General features: G+C 37.8%; 1 long non-coding RNA gene across 7 annotated transcripts in view; it reads left to right on the top strand.

Annotated features, from left to right (window-relative positions):
* Window positions 1–353: 353 nt before the first annotated feature.
* Window positions 354–15,437, top strand: part of LOC105300047 — a 48,602-nt gene continuing 33,518 nt past the window's right edge. For 6 of the 7 annotated variants that reach the window (XR_002783238.1, XR_002783240.1, XR_002783237.1 and 3 more), the window contains exon 1: window positions 354–608. This is a non-coding gene — a long non-coding RNA (uncharacterized LOC105300047). Of the gene's footprint in view, window positions 609–1,070; window positions 1,282–15,437 lie in introns of all 7 variants that reach the window. The other variant, XR_002783236.1, reaches the window with a different exon arrangement.

Raw genomic sequence — 15,437 nt, 5'->3', positions numbered from 1 at the left:
TGATGTGTAGCTATAAAGACATAATTTAGAACTGAAAAGATTTTTGCCAGTATACTTAGGGGGCAAGAATTAAGGAAAGGAAATTCTAACTTAGTCCCTGGCTTACAAGCATTAATCTGGATGCTTTATATTTAATAATATGTTATAAATGGTTATCATTCATCCCATTTCATAAGTGAGCAATTTGAGGCTTAGTGAGATTAAGTCATTTGCTCACGTTCATGAATCTAAAGAATGTCGACAAAGCCAAAAATCAAACTCAGGTCTGCATGACTTTGAAACATGTGACACAGGCTGGTCCTCCCTGTGGCCACATTTCACCACTAAGGGCAAGAATGTGACCCCGAAACAGAATTCCATTCCCATTCCACGTCAGTGAAGTGCCCCTTTGTCCCGTCCAAACTAGGATACTTTCGAGAGCGAAAGAGGGGCTGCTAATCAAAATGCGAGATAACAGATGTTAACAGATGAAACATGGGGACCTGAAACAGGTACCCTCTTCTGGAGGAACCCCATCGAAGGGCAGCATGCTGGTCAACAGCACCTGCTTCCCCACAGCGCCCACTCACACATCCCTCACATTTATTTGGTGGAAGGAAGTAAAGAAGGTAAGTAAAGAGAGAGGTTAAAAAAAGCATGTGAGGCATTTTACAATTCATCATAAAATGACAACTGGTGTCACCTATTTTGCTTCAAAAGGATTAGTCAAGAAAATTTCAGGAGCAGTCTTGGTAGCCTAGAGCACACACACATATAACGGATCTGAAATGTAATAGTTTCTTATTCTCAGAAGAGCCCTGATACAGACCTGTGCCAGGTTCTCCTCATCTCAGTGTCTCTTAGGTTGCATACATGTGCCTGCTATTGAAATGAATGCCAAAAAAAAAAAAAGGATTCTGATTTAAACAGCCTTTGGAAGGTGTGAAGCTGATATTCTGAGTTTGTGCCATATCCATGGTGTGGTGGGTAATTAAATAGGCTAAAATCAAAAGAACCATAGCTCTTTCTCTCAAAACACTTTGTCTTCTCTTCTTTTTTTTCCTTGTCCCCCCCCCCATCCCCTTATTCAGCTCCTATGAAAAACACACATGCAAATTAGACATGCATTACTAGAGGGAACTTGAAGAAAAGGAGCTACATGGCTCCAGTGGGACAGAAGGTTCAAGCCTGGGGCAGAAATCCAGCCCCACATCATTCCCTCATTCAAATACCGCCTGCTCCTTACATGCTACTCACCCCCTGCTTCCAGAATTTCTGCTGAGCACCAGCCAGAATCCAAAGGTATGAATCTAAATTTGATGGTGGGCACACATATTTGTTTGCATTCATGAAGATTGATGACCACTAAGACCAGAAGTTAAAATAGCGTCCACAGTCCCTTAATTTGGACTATTTTCTTGCACTAGGTCAGTAGCACTTAGATGGCTGGATTTGCAATTTCGTGTGTGAAGGACTCCTAGTTTGTGGCCCTGTTTCCTTCCGGGGCTGAGGAAGGCAGTGGGTCAGAGACCTATGCTTTTGTTTAAGATCACACAGACTGTTGGCAGCAGACCCTTCGGTTCAAGCTTGCTCACTTCTGGAGTCCTGCCAAGCCTCACACTAAGAAAATGAGGGCATTTAATTAGGGGGGAACACCTCGCTTTACATGAAAGAGAAGGGCGAAATGGGAAAAATTAATTCATTGCTGTGTAATAGGTGTAAAACACTTTAAATATGTAGAGATTGCCGTTTAGTTAAATAAATAAATTTTCAAAAGCCAGTTTCTTATTAGAAAGCAACCTAGTATTATATTGACAGCTTTTCCGTCGTGGTAGCAGCTGAAAGCAACATGGAAGCGAGAAAGCCATCACAATAAACCTCTGAGCTTTGCCCTATTAAAAATGTCAGACTAATAAATCACATTTTTAATGACCTAGGAGGGGGGAGATCAATAAGTTTGGGGAAGCCATCTATAGAAGTATCATATGGTGTTATTTAAAGAAAGCTCACCAGGGCAGCAAATATTTCACAGCAATCTAAAGTTCAATGTTAAGATCCAAATTAGAACATTAAGGCCAGAAATCTTAGCTTAATCCCTCCTGTTTTTAGGCACTATTTGGTCTTCAGACTGTATATGTATTTTGAAAATAAATAGCCCTATACCTTTCAAATCGTTTTCTATCTTCAAAATCTTTAAACTGTAAAAAAAAATTGTCAGTTATATTAACCAGAGTTTTTAAAAAGCATTCCTAAATTTGGCGATTGCTTAGTACATTGAAACAACAACAGGAAGTCAAATTAAACAAAAGGGTGAAATTTACTGTTACGGCAATGAATGTAAGAGTATACCCAAAGATCTGCAGGCTTCAGTGCTAGCGAAGATCAAACTGTCAAGCGTAAAAGAAAAATAGATCCCATAAAAGAAATAATCCTAGGCTAATAATTATTTTCTGTGGCTTTTCGTTTTCTCTTCCTTACGCCTCCCCAGCCTGGGTTATGTATGCATTCACAGATATTCTCATGGCGGGGAAGCTAATTTTGCATCTCTTATAAGTTATTCATTTTGGTAAAAGTTTCAAAATTGCCTTATTTAATGAGTTTCTCTTCACAAGTACAAACGTTATAAATAAGGTGCGGTGATGGGCAGTAAAGGAAACTCTTTTGAGGTCTTAGGGAAACAGTTTAGCAGGGATTGAAGACCACTTCTGATGCTCACTCTAAAAGAAATATTTTAAGCAAACCATAAAAGTGGGCTTGACCCTTCCATGGGCCCGTCATAAATCAATTGTTAAAGCAAGGGTGAAAACTGGGGAGGAGGTCAGAGGTGGGAGAGAGGTCACGGAGAAAGGACAGTGTGAGAACCTAGAGCAAAAACCAGAGGGAAATGGGGCAATCTTTTGGCTGAGTAGCATCATTAGTTCACAGTTATGTTGCTTATAACTAACTGTACATTAATGAAATTATAGTCATGTGAAAAATTCCAGTAGCAGAACTTAAAACCTAAGGTTGTTTTAGTTACAACATTCCTGTTCAGCAAAATGTAGGTTGAAACGTGTTTAAAAGTAAATATCAATCCACCGTCTTTAAGTCCTGAGGAAAGTTTCTCAAAATACAATGAAAGCTTATACCTCTGTTTTCTATTTATCATTAGAAGACAGATCTTAAAATATGCAAATGGTAATCAAACATAACTGCCTTATTCACCGTTATCTCAAAGTGTCATTTTTGCTATATTCCGAGAAAGACAGCCTTTAACTTTTTGCCAAGTTGATCTTATACTCACAATGAAAGCGTTATGACACCCCCTTTATTAAGAGAGAATATTGAATGATGAGTTAGTTTGTTGACTAATCTTGAAAAAAACTTGCTTTTGTAGAACATTTTGTACCAAATGTAGAGTTTGAATGATCTATATATCTCATCATTTATTTCCGTGGGGGTGGAATCAAGTTTGAAGCCCAGACAATTGAAGTGATTCACATTTAAATGATTGATTTGTAACGACACAATTTATTTGGTAATAATGACATTCCCTGAGTTCGGCCAGGAAAACAAAGGTTGATTTATTTCCTAATAACAGAGACAAATGGCCCTTCTGCTCCAGCTTCTTCCTCATTCTCAGTGGCTCAGGGCCAGGTTGCAAGTGGACTCTGGTCTGTCCTCCCTCCTGCTAGAGGCGAATTCTAGACAAAATCTTTCAGAAACATGCACTACAATGGTTCTGAGAATGGAAACTGGACATCTGTACACCTGAAAATTTTAATGACACACATGCTATTTTTTTCCTACTTGCAATTTCACAAGTTGGTATTTAAAACAGTTAGGCCAGAAAAATTATACATCTCATGCAAAGCACCTTAACATTTGCATTTGTAAAGATACAGCTCTGTCTAGCATACGTTTTTGAGACAAATCTTAGAAGACTCAGATAAATGGGGCAAATATTATGATGGCATCATTATTACAATGACATTGCTCATTTTTAAGAATATTGTCTTTAAAAAGTCGGCCAATAATTTATTCAGGTGGTTCCCTTTAAAAGTGCTTTTAAAAATGCAAATGTAAGGGAAATGACTGGGGAGTGTCTGCCTAAGATAATAAGGAATAATAAAAATAATATGAGGGCAAACAAATTAATAAAATAATCCATTTTTAGCAAATATGTGGTTTCTATTTTAATGTAATAAAATTACAGTATTAAAATTTTTTGAAAGTTTCCTATTTTATTTAATGTTTTAAAGTGAGATATAATTGACATATAACATTATATTAGTCTCAGGTGTTCAACATAGTGATTTGATATCGGTACATATTGTGAAATGATCACGGCTATAATTCTAGTTAACATTTATCACCGTCCATAGTTACGAATCGTATCTTCTTAGGATGAGAACTTTTAAAACTTACTCCCATAGCAACTTTCACACATAAAATGCCGAGCATTATTAACTATAGTCACCACGTTGCACATGACATCCCCAGGACTTATTTTATAATTGGAAGTTTGTACCTTTTGACTCTTTCACCCATTCCTCACTTCCTTTTTTATTTGAATATGTTTTTAAGTGTTTGAAGAAAAGCCAGGGCACTCAGAACGTTTAAGAAACAGATCCCTTGGGTGACTTATAGGATCTCCTGGGACCTGCTGGGCAGAGCAGGACTCCACAGTATGACAAAGTCCCTGGCCCGGGAAAAGAGGTCAAGTCAGTTGAAGTGATGTCCTAGTATGAGTTTCAGATGACCTTTTTCCTGAGTAGGAAAAATGGAATAATACGAAAATCAAAAAAGAATGTATAGCCTCATCTTTGTTCCTTTCTGAAAAGCAAAAATTTTTCCAGTTTAACATTGAAAGAAAGTTGGAAACTACTGCAGGCAGCTAGCCGTGTCTAAGGGCCGATAGAAGAGCTAAGGAAGAAAATTGCCTTCTGCTTTACAATGCAGCTTTCATTCATTCAGTAGGCAAGACCCAGCTGTGGACCAGGCAGTACCAGAGAGCTCCAGCTTACAGTAGAAGGCAGGCTAGGTCTTTGACCTCCTAGAGTTTATATTCCAATGGAAAGGTGGGAGGGCAGATGATTAAAAGATAAGCAAAAAGGACACTTCCACTTCCTGACAGTGATAGGTGTCAAGTAGGCAGTAAATAGGGCCATGTGATAAAGCAGGGAAAGTGAAAGCTCAGATGTGTGGTCAGACAGGTAATCTACCAGTGAAGTTGGCTGGGGGATACTGTAGAGGGCAGCCTGCTACTTAGTGCAAGCAAATGCAAGATTAATTTTTTAATCTTAAAAACTCAGAGAGGTTCAGAGTATAATAAACAAACAATTACATACCTAAAATTCATAATTAATAAATCTAGCATATTGTCATTTAGGCTTCAGTTTATTTTTAACAACGACAACAAAAATATTATGGCTGAAGTCTCTCTCTCTCTCTCTCTCTCTCTCTCTCTCTCTCTCTCTCTCTCTCTCTCTCCCTCTCCCTCTCAGCCTCCCTACTCCAATTCCCTTCCCCTCTTCCCTCCTTCCCTCCCTGCTGGAGGTGATCAGGTAAGGGCTAAAAAAATTAATACTTTTTCTCCTACCTTCTAAGTTCTTCTAGCTTGGCTAAAATTAAATTAACAGAGACAGATTAACAGGAGAAAAACAAAATTTTAATACATGAGTATGGGGAATTAACATAAGCATGAAAATTCCAAAGACAGTGAAGCAACATTGGGTGTATATGACATTTTTGGACAAAGGAGAAAGCGGGGTAGGTGGGTATAAATTTTAATAGTGAGAATGGGTGATTCACAGGTAGTGGAAGAAGGCGGGGACACACGTGACAGGCAAATTCTTGCTAGGCAACCTAATACCATGGGATACAGGGGTATCTAGCTAATAGGCCCTACCTAGAGCATTTTTACTCACCATACTTAATTCAAATTAGGCTAATCAGGCTAAGGCAAACATTTAAGATTTCCTTCCTGAAGCAGATTTTTCTATCTGAATCTCTTGGGTAGGAAAGGGGGTCAAAGGTTCTTTTGCAGTCTTTTGTTTCTTAATAAATAGCTTAACATTAGTGTCCCAAGGGCTCCTTCAGGGTGGCAATACTTTGGTCCCCTTCACTCTCAGGACGTGGTGCGTTGCTCTTCCAGTCCACATTGTACACTTTTCCTACATGTACGTATGCCTAAGAACGGCATCGTTCCGTGTTTTTTGCATGTACACAAATCACATCGTTTTATATGTCAAATTCTGCTCTTTGCTTTTTTTATTCTGCATTGTTTTAAGAATTATCCAAGGCAATACTGATGGTTCTATTTCTTTCATTTTGATGAAGATAGAGTATTTCGTCATGTATCCTAATTTATTCACCCTTTACTGCATTAATAGACATCGAGAGTTTTGACAGATTTTACGATCACACACCGTGCTTCACTAAACATTTTTATACCATATCTCCTGTGCACAGATGCAAGAGGTTCTTTAAAAAATATATAGCTAGAAATAGAATTGCTAGATGGAGAAGGTGGAAGTGGGGATGCATCAGTATTCCAGATGTTGCCAGATGGTTTTCCCAAGTGGTCGTACACATTTGTAATCCATTAGGAGTGTGTGGCTCCTCCTCTACCCCATTCTTGCAAGCATCTGGTATTGTTGGCCTTATTGTTACCAAACGATATCTCCTGTTTTACATTTGCATATAAAATAATACTATTTCTCTAATTATTAATGAGGTAAACCATTTTTCATACATTTATTGACCATTCGGTTTTCCTAGTTTGTAATTTCCCTGCTCCTATTCTTTGTGAAATATTCTACCAGGTTTTCGCATTTGTCCTTATTGATTTGTGGCAGCTATTTATATTTTTTGGATTCTGACATATGTACACATACATATATATGCATATATCAGTATATATCTGATATATATATTTATATATGTATTCAGTAAGGTGGGCAACCACAGAATTAATATACAACATTAATTAACTAAATTAACAGCATTAGTTCATATATAGAAATAACTAGTTAGAAGATATAATGATAGCCTCATTGCAAAGTAGCATAAACATACAATATTCTTACCAATAACTTTATTAAACAATATAAAGACATTTTAAATTTATATTCTAAATTAATAAAAAGGCATATCAAGTCCTTAGAGAAGAAACTAACATTGTAAAGATATGAATTATCTTCAAATTAGTCAATAATTTAATTCTATTAAAAGTTCAGGCAACATTTTTCATGGAACTTGACATGAAATCAACATATCAGAGTAAAAAATTTCAAGAATGAAGGCAATGATTAAAAATAACCATGAGGAGTATGTCCTACAAGGTGGCAAAAGTTATAAAATTGTAGTGACCATATGCACTAGCACAGAAATACACAAATAGACATTGTTCTTAATTGTGTCTTGACAATTTTTTACATAAAAACATCCTTCTATTGTTACTTCTGTCGTCACTATATAATTCATTCTCTAATTTTTAATAAATAATACTTTAAGAGGCAAGAGAATCATAATAGTCTGGCTCATGATTTAAAGCCTGTGAGATAGGAAGATCTCTTAAGCTAAAGAAAAACCATTTTCTGGGAGCTGATTCAAGAAATGCAGGAGAAATTAACAAGCTACTCTGACATTGATGTCTTTACCTATAATAGCAAGCTGTACGCAAAGATATTACACACATGGAATCCTAAGAGTGTTTAATTTTAGAGTTTAAAGAAACCAAAGTGATCCTTTAGAGCACGTGGCTTATTTTATGAGATGACGAGGCCCACTGAACCCAATGGTAACAAAATCACTTAACTTTTTTTAGTATGGTTCTCATGCAATGGAAAACGCCAGGAACCAGAAGGAATCTTTAAGGAGCCCCCAGCGTGAAATCACAGCAGGCCTGACCGTGCCAGCAAATGCTGCTGGAGACAGGTGGAGACCGTGAGACAAAATTCATGAGAGCTGCTGGGTGCCTGGCACCCCTACCTGAGCCAGCTGTATCCGACTGTGTCCCGTTTTCTCAGCCAACTTGACTCTTGAGATGCAGAAGCAGTCTCTTTTCTAACTATGATTCTCCTTGGAATGCTTTCAGAGCTTTTTTGCTCGTCTTCCCCACATACCACTCTGCTATTTAAAATTAATCGACTTGAATGACAAGTGCTTGGACCAGAAGCCAACATTTGGGTGATGATGCCCCACATCCTAATTTGCATGTGGTTATAATTTAATAAAACTTTATTCACTTAAAGAGATGTAAAAGTTACCTTGCAGTTTAAAAAAATGTTAAAAAACTTTTAAAAATATTATCTTGCAATGTCTATACTAGGAACTATATGTTACTATCTCCATTTAACAGACAGGGAAGCTGAGTCTCAGGAAAGCAAGTCACCTTCCTAGGACACACGGAGATAGGACAGCAGCAGAACTCCTAGCCAGCCATTTCCAGTAGACTCCAACCCCACTACACTTATCATCTTGCTTGATGCCAACTGTCAACTCAACTTACAATAACTCTGGGCTAACTTGGAGAGTTATTGTAACTTGATGCTGATGACTTGAAGTTCTGTAAAAATTCCAAAAAAATAGAGGATATGATTACCTAAAATTTAGAGCAGGTTACTCTGTGGCCATGTGTCATAGGATTGCGGAGCCTCTTGGGCTACCTCATTTCTCTGTGTCTTTGGAGGATGTTAGCAGCATTTCATTTTGTTGCTACATAATTTCAAGAAATTCACATACTTACATCAATCATTAGATAGTCCTGGTGATGAAACAGGTATAGTGTCATGTGCAAGAATAAAAAATTGATGTGATGGTAGGAGGATCTAAAGCTTGAAAAAGTTACAATCGTGAGATAATGATTGATATCTTCTATGCCATTCTTTTCATTCACGTAGTTCCTGGTGTCTTTTTGATTCCTTTATCATATGAAGTTCTTTCCTGTCTCAGTAGGGTCTTTACACTGACTGTTCCCTTTGCCTTAAAACCTAGTCTACCACTGTTTGCATGGCTGCCTCTTTTCCTTTGGGTCTTATACTTGGAAATGCCTACTACTATCTCCTATCTAACAAGGCTCCACAGTTATTCTCTATCAAATCCCTAGTTTGTTTTTCATATGCATTGTTTCAATCTGAAATTATCCCATTGATTTATTTCCTTGAGGATGGAGACTCTTCTTGTTCATTATTGAATCTCTAGCACCCAGAACAGTCTAGAAAATGGTGGTAGTTCAGTAAAAATTGATCAACTCATTGAGTGAATGAGCAAGCTCGTAATAGAAACAGTGAAAATGATCAGAAAACACTTTTCAGCCACATTTCCCTGAGAGATTTAGCAACAAAAACGGGGGTGGGGGAGGGGCTGATCATACTTTTATTTGGTTCCAAAGCCTTGATCGGTAAATCCTGACTTTAGAGAAAAAAGGACTCTGAGACTTGACTGCCTCTGGGCTTTGCATCCCAACTAAGAAAAACCCCTCCTTTAAGCATAACTGGGTCTATTCAGACCTTACTCCCTCTGTTTCTTTGGCATGTGTTCTGGTCCCAGCAAAGTTTGCTATTTACTGGGTTTTGTAGAGCCAACACAAAGCAAATATTTTCAGTTCTTGAATGCTAGTGAGAACCGGGAAATATCAAATGACAGTGCCTGGGAGTCAACTCAGCCTCATGCAACAGCAGGCTGGGTTCCATGCGTACTGGGAGCTCTTGGACTAAGAACACATGGCAAGGGCGGAGTTCCTGCAGCCACTCTTCTACATGCAGCAGAGTTAATGCAGCTATAAGGAAGAAATCGATAACAACAAATCAAGTGCCAGGTGCTGTCAGGTCCACACATTCTCTAAGGCTTGTCAATACCCCCATACATAAAGAGATGCGGTGCACTACAGAAATGCAGAACAGAAGGGTGAGTGGGGAGAGATGCCCGGCAAATCAAGAAGAGCAAAAATGGCTTTGCTAGATGATCATTAAAGCCTCGCTAATCCTGAGCTCAAGTGTTCGAAAATCATACTTGTCCAGAAGTAAAAATCACTGAAACCTGTGCCTATTTGTTTTTTTCCTGCAAGAGAACAAGATTCTGTTATCAATTGAATGCTTGAAGGGCGATCTGAAATGAAACCACATTGAGGCTCAGGGAGTCACATTGCTACTCTTGTGCAGAGTGAGTGGCAGCTAAGCCCTCCTAGATGCTCTTTTTCTCTTGGCCAACTGAAGAGAGCACTGGGGCTTGCCCAAACAGGCCCCAACAAGGCACTTTTATTTAGCTTCTAGCATGATTAATCTAATTTGTTTTCAGTTCTGGGAAACTGGCTATCCTACAAGGTAGCTTTCTGGAAACTTACAAAAACTTACATCCAAAAATTCTTGAGCAAATTAGACGTTAAGGGGCCAATTGTATATGTTTCAAATCAATAAGCTGCTACCTAGGTGAAATTGATCTATCTAGAAAGGGTTTATAGTTTAGGGAAAATTTGGTTTTGAGAAAATAGCATATGTTCTTTTCAAGCTTTCTTTTTCAGACTCACTTTTAAAGGATCATTGGAATCCCCCATTAAGAAAGATACTAAATCTATCATCAGAAAGGTATCAGACAGTACTTCTATCTGTTGTTGTTTTAACATTTTGACAAGATTCATAAGAGTGGAGATGCTTTTCTCTTACAAGCTTGCAGGCTGCTCTCTGTTCCAAGTGCAGGTAGCTGGGATTGTCCTAGAGGTGGGGCACAGCCCGAGGATGGGAGCGTCCCATCCTTTCTGTGTAGAAGAGAGGACTGAAAACAGAGTTCAGGCTCTCATTTTTCCAAATGAGAAAACAGACTCCTAGATTAGTTAAACAGTTTTCCTAAAGAAACATGGCCAATGACCTAATGAGAAAGCCAGCTCGAAAAGTTCCATCTCCTGGTTTCCGGTCCACGGCCATCTCTATTCTGTTGCACAGGCAGTCAGTAGTTGCAAAGGCACCTTTAGAGGCCCTTTTCCATATTGAAACTGGTTCATGAGGGTAGTTTGAGGACACAGAGTTTTCAATCCCAGGACTTCATGTCCAATCCCTGCCCTCCCAAATCCAGAAACTGGGTTTTAAAAACATTTATTTCTATCTTCTAAAGGTGAATTGTAAGTCCAAGCCAAACCTTTAAAATAAGCCATAGTCCAAAGCATTCTCTACTTGCCCTAGACCTTTAGTGACATTAGCTATATGTGGAAGTCATCTAGGCTTTTCAGATGCTTAAGAACTGTGCCATGCTGGGAAGTGATGGTCCAGGAGAAGATTATTTGTCAGGTGCCTGTTAGGTTCAATTTCATGGCTGCCCTCCCCAAATGAGTTTATTGTTAAAGAGTCAAATTTTGTGTCATAATTTTACCAGGTATATCGTCAATGTAGCTGTTCTTTCTCAAAACAGCCTTTTCTATTTCATAAAGAACAAAAATTTAACCTTTCTTTTCTCCCTGCGAAACAACTAGAAATAGAATTCTTTTGACAATGGAGAGCTCTGTTTTAATGTAAGAAAAATCCTATCGGCTACCCATGCTACAAATAGAAGAGATTCTTTAATAACACTTCATAGTATTGAATGTGGAATGTAATGCTTATTAAAATTATTTTTCATTTTTGTTCATATGCATATTCTAAGAGAGAGTATTTGTCATAAACAAAGCATTGTAGTAGCTTTTATTTGGAGGATCTAGGGTTAAATGCAGTCACTTACCCTCAAGATCCACTAGTTTATTCATGTAAATTAATGCTCTCCATGGGCTTCAGTTTCTGGTCAATCTGTTAGAAAGCTACCAAAATATTTGGAAAAATTATTCGAGTAGTGAATTAATAAATTTGTAATATCTGAGTTAAAGATATGGAATCCTTGAAATAAAGAAAAACATAGCTACCATGAGAAATTTGTGCTTAGCACAACCGTGAGATCAAGTTTGAAGAACACTTTTGCATCGAGACTATTACTTCCATTGAGAAGTACACGTTCAAAACCATGCGGTTCTGTGGCCCTCAAGTGGTATATATGCTCAATCCGGCCACAGACTAGCTGGCAGAACTAGTTTCCAATCATCCATTTCAACCAACTTCAAGATTAAGTAAGGAGATCAAATCAAGTTCAATTTACCTGCAAAATCTCTGTACTAGAATTCTACAATGCACCTCAGTTGCTAAGTTCATCTACTTGTCTACGTTAGCTCATTCGGCTAAGAAAACAGATGAATTTTAACCTCTCCTATAAGAACCTCAACTGTAATAAGTTCCACATCATGCTTGTATGCATACTAACTTTAGTTCAGACAATTTTTAATAGACAAGTTCTTAATACCTACTTGCTAGTTTTACTCTCCTATTATGCATGTTGTGAATTTCAGGAAAACAAAATAAAACATGTATCTAGAATGTCAGTCAAGATACCATCGTTTAGAATTTGAGGGGAAGCACTAATCTGTAGATTTATCTGAAGGAGTTGTTTGAAATGAGGAAGCTATAATAATCTTATTCTAAAGACTTTATTTTTAAGAAATAGTTAAATGTTGATGGAGTTTTACTTCACTTTCCCTCACTAGAATATAAGCTACAAGAGAGCAAGAATCTTTTTTGTTTTCCCCCACTGCTAGTTCTTTTCTCAGAAGCTAGATCAGTGACTGACATATACTCAATAAATACCTGGTGAATGAATGAATGAATGAATGAATGAATGGTCAAGTGTGGAGTTTCCAGTGCGTGTGATTGATGAGGGAGTTCTATCCCCACTGTTGGAATACCCTGCTGGGGAATTCAGACAGGCTGGGAGATTTTCCCCTTGAAATCTTGGTGAGTAGAGAACAAAGGAAAGTGTGCATCCCTTTGGCTGCCATTTTTATTTCTGATATGTGTTCCTAGAAGCTTTGCTAGGTGCTTCCTTTCCTTTACCCCTAAACAGTGAGAATAGACCAATTTTATGGTGCTCACTTTCAAGGACAGGGAAAATATCTCATGTGTCTTTGAATTTCCCAGGGCTACCTACATTAAACAAAGGAGACAGGCAACTCATACATCTTGGTTTATTTGATTTAGAAATATATTCCCAGCAACTATTCTCTATGGCTTGGAAGTCCACTGGTTTGTTTGTTCATTTGTTTGTTTATTTGCTTTTTAAACTTCCTCTACTCTATCCCCAAATGGAAAGAAGCAAGAAAGAAATAAATGCCACATGATTGGTTTTGCTGGGTCTGTCGTGATTTGGCCAAGATAGATAAACTCTTGCATTCTCAGTCTCCAGACCCTAGGAGCGGGTACCACACGAACGGGCTTTCCTGGTCAATGCTGGCCTCTACTGGTGTAGAGACAGAGGAAATCAGGATGCCCTTGATGTCCCCTTCAATCCAATGAAAATGGCAGCCTGTGTAGAAAGAGGTACCACCATTCACTTACCTGAGAGTGCCTTGGTTCACAGCACCCATAAATGAAGATGCACCTTTTATCATCTCTTGTTATAGTATGAGCACACTCAGGTAGAGAGGCAAATTTGATTTACTGAATCTTCCCAAAGTAACCAGCTGGTCCTGGTTAGGAGATGGGAACAGACCAAGGACTATTTGACTTTGGAACCCACTTGTCTTAGTAGAGAGCCTGCCTGGCATATTAACAGGTGCTGGCCAAAGTTCTTGAATGCCAAAGTGACCAGCTAGTCCTAGTTTGCCCAGAACTTTCTCAGTCTTAGCAGCGAAATTCCATTGTCTCAGGGAAACCTCTGTCCAGGTCAAACTGGGATGGTTGGTTACTCTGTTCAGAATACCACAGTGATGCTCATTGACTTGCAGAGTTTTGAATTAAGGTCAGTTCACCTCTTGTAAATCTGGGTAGCATCAGGCTCATCAACTTGGGGGCACAGGGTTTGCAAAAGGCAAAAAACAAAAGTTTTCTATAAAAATATCGATATATTTTTGGACTGTCTGAAAAATTCTTTCTTTCTTTTTTCAAATATCTATCAGAATAATCAGCTAGCATGAAAAACTAAAAGGTTGCAAGTAGAAAAGAACAAAATCAAATAAGAAGCATGACAAATCATTTCGGTTACAGGATGCACATATTGCTTTTTTGCCTCCAATTATTTGCCAAGTGACTTACTACAGAAATACTGGTCAATACAAAGGGATCAGTGTTCTAGGCTGGACTTTTGGGGCAATAATAATAATAACAATAACAACAACAACAACAACAATAATTTGAAAGAAAATGAATGCTCAGGAAAAAAGGATCATCAAAATTTTCTTATACTCCCTTTAAAAAATAAGAATAGAGCTTTATCAAAATAAATATCCTACCATTTAGTAATTCAGTTTTAAATCCATTTTGTACTTTCAGAATTTCTCCAAATGAAATTCCCCAAAGAAGAATGCACATTTTACAGTCCGAAACATATTTAATATACTGTTTTTACAACAGCTGTTGCTTTCACAGAACTTTAACCCTGCTGTGTAAATGCATCACCAGGAAAATACTCAGGTTGTCATGGAGACAACCTTAGCACAGAGCCCTTTGCTCCGTTGAACTGGTGTCAGCTTTCAGCCTCCCTGCATTCCAGTCTGGCATCAACCCCAGGCTACAACTCAAGACTTCATTAGAGGCCCTGATGAAGAACAGCACAGGAATCTGAGGCAATTACTAGAACTGTATGACCACTTTCCATCAACACACCTGATGAGAAAACTGTAAATTAATTCCAGAGGGAATGATGGCATTAATCAAGATTTTCTGGCATCTTCCTTGAAGAACCCCTGATAGACCCGGCTGTCTTTTTCTAGCTAATTTTAGGCCTATCCATTGTTTTACCAGGGAAAGATATCATTACAACTGATATTTGGAAGATTATTTAAAGTATCATGTGATGAGTGCCCCAAGTGTTAGGCCAAATTTTCAGGGTTGCTAAAAGAGTTGTTGAAATCTCTATCACCCTTTGAAGAAAACACAGAATTATATTTGCATTGAATCCTGCATGCTGATAATTCTTGATAGCATTTTCTAAAATATTTTGAATGTTTGACTTTAAACAAAATTGAGCTCAAAGGAGTCACAGAAAAAATATAGAATAAAAAGGCAAATTTGCCGTTTTTTTGTTTCTTTTTTTAAGGCTTTGCAAAGGGGAAAAAAAAAATGAAGTTCTAGCCATGGCTAATCACTTCAGAGAACAAATTAAAACAAAATTTTTCTAAAGCAGCTAGGTTTTATGATCTTGCAAGAGTGTATGTGCGTACATGTGCATACACACACTCACACACACATATTATGTTCTATTATCCCTGAAAAGTTCTTAAATTTCATCACAAGAAAATTTTCAAATGGTTTATATTATAAAACTTTTACATATTTGTGACTTAGCCAAACAAAGCACCTCATTGACTATAAAGGAAACTTAGCAAAATTGTTCTCTAACCCAAAATTTAAAGACACAAAATTAATTCAGTGCTTTAATCAAGCCATCATCAAAAAACCTTATGTGCT

This window comes from Pteropus vampyrus, unplaced genomic scaffold (assembly GCF_000151845.1).
Source record: "Pteropus vampyrus isolate Shadow unplaced genomic scaffold, Pvam_2.0 Scaffold199, whole genome shotgun sequence".
Classification (NCBI taxonomy): Eukaryota; Metazoa; Chordata; class Mammalia; order Chiroptera; family Pteropodidae; genus Pteropus; species Pteropus vampyrus.
This window is presented reverse-complemented; position numbering and strand designations above follow the sequence as displayed.